At 38.0% G+C, this 7,441-nt stretch overlaps 1 long non-coding RNA gene across 2 annotated transcripts; it reads left to right on the top strand.

The window, feature by feature from the left end:
* Positions 1 to 637: 637 nt before the first annotated feature.
* LOC134323016 (uncharacterized) lies at positions 638 to 6,959 on the top strand. 2 transcript variants are annotated; one of them, XR_010013998.1, is made up of 3 exons: positions 638 to 703; positions 6,072 to 6,173; positions 6,602 to 6,959. It is a non-coding gene; the product is annotated as an uncharacterized LOC134323016 (long non-coding RNA). The 2 variants fall into 2 exon arrangements; XR_010013997.1 differs by lacking the exon at positions 638 to 703 and adding an exon at positions 5,094 to 5,158.
* The last annotated feature ends 482 nt before the right edge of the window (positions 6,960 to 7,441 follow it).

Here is a 7,441-nt window from a genome sequence, read left to right as displayed (position 1 = left end):
AACAGAAATCAATACATTGTTACATGAAGCCAAGTGCAGCTATTGTCACCAAACTTGTTTTTTTAGAGATAGATAGATAGATAGATAGATAGATAGATAGATAGATAGATAGATAGATAGATAGATAGATAGATAGATAGATAGATAGATAGATAGAAAAGTAAAAAGTGGGACTGGGATTAATTAATATTAAGTACATAATTATAAGTAATATAAACATAATAAAAACAACCTTAGACAGTTTGAAATTAAATTGAGTTGAGTTAAACAATTTTAAATGGTTTATCAGTTAAATTTTACACAGTTTTGGTTAAATAAAATCAGCTGTGAACCATTGAGTAGTATATAATTATTTTTTATCTGGACGCAGAAAGATGTAGAAAATGGATAAATTGTACTCAGAATGATATGTGGATTTTAATCACTTTATGCTGGAACTCAACACTATTTTGCGCGCGCACGGAGAGCACACCACATGTAGGAGCAGCAGTCCTATTTTCAAAGGTGAGATTTTTAAAATTTTTAGGGATCAAATGGTTTCTTTTACTGTAGCAAACATAAACATTGATGTGCTTTAAGTTGATATCAAACAAGTTATCGTATATTGTTTGCATTTTTTCAGGTTTTTTTCCCACAAATTTCTTCAACCCCTGCCGCACTTAGCAAACTGCACAACAGTGGGGCTAAACATTTGCTGTCAGGGGTGAGTAATTACGAATTATTCAGTTTCTTGTTCACAAATGAAATGCACTTAATCACTGTGTTTTATTAATGTTATATGATGTTTAATTGAAGTTTATTTCAGCAGAATAAATCGTTTTTAGTCTCATTACATTTAAATACAAATTGTAAATTTGCCAGTTAAGTTAGCTAAGAGTTGTGTGCTATCTGAGCCTTTCTGAATGGTTTTATATTCCTGTTCTTGATACAGTGAGACCACAAGAGGACAGTTAGGTGATTTTTTTATTTTTCTGTCAAAGTATGCTTTTATCTAGTAGTTGTAGCCCATGCTGACATGAAGGCTGCGTCTGAAATCGCACACTGTCAGTCTCAGAGCACTGAAATACACACCGTTACTCCAGTCTCATTCTGTGTCAGTCCATATTAGTGATGGGTCGGTTGCGAACGATCCGGCTCTAAGAGCCGGCTCTTTAAAGTGAACGACGGGATCCGGCTCCTGATTGGGAGCCGATTCGTTTTTTTCCGTTTTTTTTTTCTGTCAAAGCCGCACGTGATTGGTCAAGATGCGTGGTGGCGTTTGTGTGTTTACACTGAGCAGGAGGGGCGGGGTTACACACACACACAGACAGCGTGCACATGAACAGGAGGGAGAGAGAGAGAGAGAGAGAGAGAGAGAGAACTCAGCGCTTTACACAAATCAAATCAAATCACATTATTGTCACGTCACATTAACACAGGTGTGAAAGGTGAGTGAAATGCTTAGGTGCTCAGTCTCTCACAGTTCCAATACACATTAATAAAAAAAAATATACACATTAACTTACACAGCCAGACATTACACGCTGGAAAGGTGAGGAAAATGAGTGAGAGGAAACATAGTAAAGTTTGGACTCGAGGAGCCCCTTTTACAGAGAAGTGCAGGCCCACTGGTAGGAGACCAAGTGTTCAGTCTACCCACATCTTATACATGTGATGGCACATAGACTGTGTATCTGTCCCCTCAGAGAGAATCTATTTGAACAGGGCAGATCATAACAGAAAAGAGAAACAGGATCAACCCATCAAAGATGAGCTCCTTGGTTTTTCTGAATGCTAATCTTAACTAAACTATCTTCTTTTTGTTTTGCACATTTTCATTTATATTTTGTTGAGTGTGAGTGATGCTTCGTTGATGTTGTGTTGTTTCACTCTAGATGCTTGTTTATTTTTTTGTTTGTTTATTAGGATTTTAACGTCACGTTTTACACTTTGGTTACATTCATGACAGGAACATTCACCTCACTTGCATGTCTTTGGACTGTGGGAGGAAACCGGAGCACCCGGAGGAAACCCACACGGACATGGGAAAGACATGCAAACTCCACACAGAAAGGACCCAGGCTCTTCACCTGGGGATCGAACCCAGGACCTTCTTGCCGTCAGGCGACAGTGCTACCCACTTAGCCACCATGCCGTCCCACTCTAGATGCAAATGTACAAATAATATACACAATCGGATCTTTTTGTCTAATTGAGATGGGTCTTTGTTTTTGTATTTTATAATTTATTGTTGGAGGTCTCTGTTCCATGTTGAGTATATAAATAAAGCAATTTAAATAATAAACATTTAATACAATGTTTTTTTTTACATTAGTAATTCATTTTACATGTAATTTGGTAATAAATTAATTTAAGCAACAAAAAAATCTAAGGAGCCACTTGGGAGCCGAAAGAGCCGGCTCTTTTTAGTGAGCCGAGCCTAAAGAACCGGCTCTCTAAAAGGAGCCGAAATTCCCATCACTAGTCCATATGGCACTGATAAATGCGCGCTCTGTCCATAATAAGACGTTTATTTTAAATGACTTTTTCACTTCTCATGGTTTGGACCTGTTGTTTTTAACTGAGACATGGGCTACAGGTGGTGAATCGGCTAGCGACTCCGCCCCCTTCTTGAGCCTTTTCTGACATGTTAAAATTGCCCAACGATGGTCAGACTCATGCTAATGTGGATGAGTTAGTTACTTTTTTAAATTATAACTGTTCAACTGTTCTGGATTCTCTTGCCCCTATGAAATTTAAACGCTTAAAACCAAAAGTTCAGCCCTGGTTAAATGCATCCACACAGGAAATTAGACAGGCTTGTAGAAGAGCGGAACGGAAATGGAGAAAGGACAGATTGCAAGTAAGTTTGGATATTTTTAAAGGTTGCCTGGAAGACTATCAGCTAGCTGTTAAGTCTGCTAGAGAGGCATACTTTTCAAGCATAATTGCCAAAAATTACAACAGACCTAAAGTACTGTTCAGTACAATAAATTCTTTACTTAAATCATCACCCGAAGTTGGAAATGTTCCTTCTCCTAGAGTATGTGAAGAGTTTTTAAACTTTTTTGTGGAAAAAACTGAAACAATTAGGTCTGGCATTACTTACTTGGGTATAGATTCTCCACTTCCACCGCCGTGCCCAGGTGTGTTTGAAAAGTTTGAGGCTGTTTCAATCTCCGAATTAACAGATTTGGTGCTGAAAACAAAGCCAACAACCTCCCCACTTGATGTGATGCCCCCACAGATAGTTAGGGAGACATTTGATATATTAGGATCTTTTGTCCTGGATATCATTAATACTTCCCTTGCCACTGGTACTGTTCCAGCATGCTTTAAACATGCTGTAGTTACACCTCTGCTCAAAAGCATAATCTTGATGCTACAGTGGTTAGTAACTATAGGCCGATTTCTAAATTACCATTCTTGGCTAAATTGCTGGAAAAGGTTGTATATTCTCAGCTTTTACCATTTTTGAGTAGAGATGGTATTTTTGAGATTTTTCAATCTGGCTTTAAGTCTATGCACAGCACTGAATCTGCTCTTCTGAAGGTGACAAATGACTTGCTACTTACTGTTGATGAGGGAAATTGTGCCATCCTCATTTTATTGGACCTTAGTTCTGCTTTTGATACTGTTGACCATGACATACTTGTTGGTCGCCTGGAAGAGTGGGTGGGGTTACAGGGAGAGGCCCTGAATTGGTTCATATCTTATTTTAAGAATAGAACCTTTTCAGTGAATATTAGCAGCTATTTCTCTTCTTCTGCTGATGTCTCTTGTGGTGTTCCACAAGGGTCCATACTAGGGCCCCTCCTTTTTTCTCTCTATATGCTGCCATTGGGTCAAATAATTAGGAAGCACAATGTCAGCTTTCACCTGTATGCTGATGACATACAGATTTATCTTCCCATTAGACCGAATGACAATGGCTCGTTAACATCTCTTAGCAGTTGTCTTGAGGACATAAAGAGGTGGATGGCTGACAATTTTCTTCAACTGAATGAAAGCAAGTCAGAGGTTATTGTTTTTGGGGGTCCTCATCACATCAATAGTGTCTCCAATAACCTTGGTCACTTGTCTACATGTGTCAATACATCTGTGAGAAATCTTGGTGTTATCTTTGACTCTGACCTCTGATTTGATAAACAAATCAACTCTGTGGTAAGGAAGAGCTTCTTCCAGCTCAGAAATATTGTGAAGATTAAGCCTTTTCTCTGCTATTCTGACCTGGAAAAAGTTATTCATGCATTCATTTCTGCAAGAATTGACTACTGTAATTCTCTGTATATTGGGATTAGTCAGTCTCTGTTGCGGCGCTTGCAGGTAGTCCAGAATGCAGCAGCAAGGTTACTGACTAATACCAAGAAAAGAAACCATATTTCACCTGTCCTTGCCTCACTACATTGGCTGCCTGTTCAGCACAGGATTCAGTTTCAAGTGCTTTTATTTGTTTTTAAAGCGCTTAATGGTCAAGCCCCGGCTTATCTCGGTGGTATGCTTTCTCCCGCAACCGCACAGCGATCTTTGAGATCAGCCACTCAGAACTTGTTGACTGTTCCTAGGGCTCGTTTGAAGCTAAAAGGTGATCGTGCATTTGCAGTTTATGCTCCGAGGCTATGGAACACTCTACCTCTTAATATTCGACAAGCACCTTCGGCCGCTGTTTTTAAATCACTCCTAAAAACATACCTTTATAAGCTGGCATTTGAACAGTGAGGAGCCGTGTTAATTTTAATTGTTTAGTCTATTTGTATCTGTTTTATTTTGTCTCTTACTCTGTATTTTTATTTGGTTCTTACTTTTTTAACATAATGTTGTGTTATGTATGCTTATTCGATGTACAGCACTTTGGTCAACGTAAGTTGTTTTAAGAGTGCTTTATAAATAAAGTTTACCTACTTACTTACTTACTTACACTTCCATACTAAACATTACATGAAAGCAGTATGTAAGAGAGGGTAGTGTGTCTGAATACATAGTATTTATCGCAAAGTACCAGTGACAGCTTGCTTAGGCAGCCATTTTGAGTATGCAAACTAAGCACACTTAGTTCGTGTCAGCATGGGCTACAACTAATATTTGAAGGAATACTCCAACAGAAAACTGAAAAAAGTGCAAATTGCAGGACTGGAATATGGATTCAAGTTTTAGAATTGAAGACCTCTGCATTACACGGGTGTGTATTTTTAAACGCTGCTTTAAAGTCTGTAAATTAGAGCACAAGTGCGGACAGTGAACTGACAGAGAAGTGTTAGGTTACATCCACACTAATGCGTTATAGTTTTAGCTCCTTAAATGAAGATTTGGAAACGCTGTTTTTGTCTTGGAGGGAAAACAACTGACATTTTGCTGATATGCTTGTTGCCAGCATAGGTGCTTGGGTTGCTGACTAATATCCCTGACTGTAATGTGTCTGCTGAGCTTTCCAAAATTGTTGAAATATTTTCCTGAATGACGGTTTAAAAATATGTTGTTTTGTGTAGTCCTCAGATTTTCTGTACATGTGGACAAGCAAATGTAATATTTGAGAGTTTGTTTAGGTTTTACAAATGTATTATGAGTGTAAAATATGAAGCTGTCTGGTTGATTTAAAGCAAATGTTTTTCTTTTCAGGTGAAATCTCAGTTTATCAGACACTACAAAATATGCAGAGTTAGAGATTTCATGTACATTATATGTGTAAATGTTTGTACACAGTTAGTTTACAAATGTAGATTTGTTAGAAAACATCTTTTGGTGATTTTCAACCTGAATTTGAAATTAAAGCAACAACTGATTGCATATTATTCATATACAAAATTAAGATATGGTGATGCACAGTTTGAACATAATTCACCATACCTCATTTTCCATTTACTTGAATTTCATCATGTTGACATTAAGTCAGTGATATCAGACTTGTTACAGGATCAGTGATTTCTCAGGTGAACATCTACAGATCTAAACTTGGACTCCAAATAAAGTGAATTATATTTATGCAGTTAATTAAAAGTCTCTTGATCATCTACTGGTGCTTCAATGCTGCTACATTATTGATATGTTGTTGATATGCAGAGCCAATGGATAATTATTATTTTTTGTAATTTCAGGCTTCAAGCAATACTAGCATTGACATGTCAAGAGAAGTTGTCATTCAATGTTTGATGGTGTATCTTGGGGATTCTATAGATCACCTCTTAAAAGAGTACAATGTAAGTTGAAGCACATGCTAAAAAAGTCCTTAACCTACCTTTCCTTTCCTTAACCTACCTAATGGGAAGGTTGAATTACAAAATCAGTCATAACTACAATACATTTGGAAAGTCTTCAAACTCTTTTACCTTTTTCACATTGTTATGTTGAGGCCTTGTGCTAAAATAAAGTGTGAAGGCCAGATCTGGTAAAGGCTAAAAAAAATTGTCTGCTTGCTTGTATTATCAGACCCTTCTCCCTGATTGCTTAGGTTGATGGGGCAGCCAGCTCTAAGAAGAGTCCAGATTGTTCCAAACCTCTTTCACTACTTCTACTATTTTTTCTGTGTAATTCCTGTACTGTTTGTTTGTACGGCAAATATACATGTTCTTGTTCAAACAGTTTCATTGTCCAAACCTACATAATGTTTTTATTATTGCTGTTTCAGGACAATGATGGAGACACAGAACATTGCTGAAGAAAGGATAAAAATCTACAAAATCAAGAATTAAATGTCAGCAGGATCTGACAACATTGTTTTTCTTCCTGCTCTGGGTAATTTTGCAAGGGTGTGTTAGTGTTAGTGTGTGTTGTGCTGGTATGAGTGGATCAGACACAGCAGCACCGATGGATGTTTTAAACACCTCACTGTCACTGCTGGACTGAGAATCGTCCACCAACCAAAAATATCCAGCCAACAGCGCAGCGTGGGCAGCGTCCTGTGACCACTGATGAAGGTCTAGAAGATGACCAACTCAAACAGCAGCAATAGATGAGCGATCGTCTCTGACTTTACATCTACAAGGTGGACCAACTAGGTAGGAGTGTCTAATAGAGTGGACAGTGAGTGGACACGGTATTTAAAAACTCCAGCAGCGCTGCTGTGTCTGATCCACTCATACCAGCACAACACACACTAACACACCACCACCATGTAATTGTAACTGCAGGGCTGAGAGTGATCCACCACCTAAATAATACCTGCTCTGTAGTGGTCCTGTGGGGGTCCTAACCTTGAAGAACAGGGCGAAAGGGGGCTAACAAAGCATGTAGACAAATGGATAGATTACAGTCCGTAATTGTAGAACTACAAAGTGCTTCTATATGGTAAGTGTAGCTGATAAAATGGACAGTGAGTGTAGAAACAAGGAGGTGGTTTTAATGTTGTAACTGATCAGTGTAGTTGCACTTGTCTTTTAGAAGAACACATTGTTATGTTTGTTGGTGCATGTAATTAATAAAAGTGTTCATATGAAAATAGAAAAAGTTTTGCATTTGTCATTGTTGT

Source organism: Trichomycterus rosablanca, chromosome 1 (genome assembly GCF_030014385.1).
Source record: "Trichomycterus rosablanca isolate fTriRos1 chromosome 1, fTriRos1.hap1, whole genome shotgun sequence".
NCBI classification, from domain to species: Eukaryota; Metazoa; Chordata; class Actinopteri; order Siluriformes; family Trichomycteridae; genus Trichomycterus; species Trichomycterus rosablanca.
This window is presented reverse-complemented; position numbering and strand designations above follow the sequence as displayed.